The sequence below is a fragment of the Chenopodium album genome, chromosome 3, assembly GCF_948465745.1.
Source record: "Chenopodium album chromosome 3, dcCheAlbu1.1, whole genome shotgun sequence".
Taxonomy (NCBI): domain Eukaryota; kingdom Viridiplantae; phylum Streptophyta; class Magnoliopsida; order Caryophyllales; family Amaranthaceae; genus Chenopodium; species Chenopodium album.
Genome location: NC_137836.1, coordinates 34,710,293 through 34,712,107, shown reverse-complemented (window position 1 = coordinate 34,712,107; position 1,815 = coordinate 34,710,293).

The window sequence follows — 1,815 nt, the reverse complement described above, 5'->3', positions numbered from 1 at the left end:
AGAAAGGCCATGGAGAAGTATATGTGTAGAGAAGCGAAGGTGGAACATGCTGTAAATTTGCGTAGACTTGACACTTCATACATTTCATGACGTATTCGTTACAATCTCTCTCCACAGTAGTCCAATAGTAACCTTGTCGTTGAATCTTTTGGACTAACAATTTTACATTCATGTCTGTTCCACATATACCGGCATGAAGGTTTTCCATGGTTTTATGTGCTTCTCTCTTGGCTATGCATAAGAGATTTCTTCCCATTGCAGTTCTCTTGTGGAGTTCTCCCCTGATGAGCACATACTGTGAGGCCAGGAGCCTCAAAGCACGGCGTGCCCTTTTATCAGTATTATGAGGGTATTCTCCTCTTGTCACATAATTAAGGATGTCTGTATACCATGGCTCTTCATCTTCTTCTTGTGGTTCTTGTTCATCGTCCAGTGCGTGAACATAAGCCGGCTCATATCTTCTTTCTATGGTTAGTTGAATTTTGATTGTATCTGTTGGAATTCGCACCATTGATGCTAATTTAGCTAGTGCGTCGGCGAATTGGTTTTCTTCTCTTGGCAAATACGTATATTCCACTTCATCTAGTTGCTCCGTGAGAGTTTCTAAATGAGCTTGGTACGTAGCGAGACTTTCACTTTTCACTTCCGATCTCTTGGAGATTTGGTTAATGATTAGTGAAGAATCACCATAGATTCTGAGTTTCTTAATTCCCAAGGCGACAGCTGTTTCTAACCCCAAAATGCATGCTTCATATTCTGCGGCATTGTTGGTGACATCAAAGTCGAGCTTCATGGAAATTGGGATGTGCTCTTCATTGGGTGATACAAGCAAGAATCCTACACCACATCCTTTTTGGTTTGAAGCTCCATCGAAATAGAGTGTCCAGCTATCATCTTCAGTCATGAGTAAATCTTCGTCAGGGAAATCGTACTCATCTTCTTCTTTTTCAACTTCTTCTAGCGGAAAGTTCGCTAAGAAGTCAGAAACCGCAGAACCTTTGATGGTTTTTTGTGGCACAAATCTCAAGTCAAACTGAGCAAGATTGACTATCCACCTTGATAATCTGCCATTGAGTGTTGCTTTTTCAAACAAATATTTGAGAGGATCCATCTTGGACACGACATGCACTGTATGAGTGAGCATTTAATGTCTTAGTTTCTGTGCGGCCCATACAAGTGTGAGACACAACTTCTCGAGTGGTGTGTATCGCGTCTCATATCCTTTAAGTTTCTTACTCAAGTAATAGATTGCATTCTCCTTGCTTTCGATTTCTTGCGCTAACATTTCCCCCATCGTTTCTCTTGTGACCGTAAGGTAGAGTCGAAGAAGAAAGTCAGGTATTGTTGGCGCTAGCACGGGTGGGTTTGCCAAGTACTCTTTGATTTTGTCGAAAGCTTTTTGGCAATCGTCATCCCACGTGACTGGGACATTTTTCTTGATAAGCTTCTTGAATATAGGTTCACATATCGCTGTGAGCTTTGATATGAACCTACTTATATACTGCAACCTTCCAATGAAACCTCGAATCTCCTTCTCATTTTTGGGTGGCGGCATGGCCATGATCGCCTTTACTTTTGTAGGATCTATTTCAATCCCTCGAGAACTGATCACTTATCCAAGTAATTTGCCTGACGTGACTCCGAATGGGCATTTTGCTGGATTTAATCTCATGTTGTACTTGCGGAGTCTTTCAAAGAACTTGTGAAGTGCAATAATATGGCCTGGGCGATCTTTAGACTTAACGATCATATCATCAACGTAGACCTCCACCTCTTTGTGCATCATGTCATGTAATAAAGCTGTAGCTGCTCTTT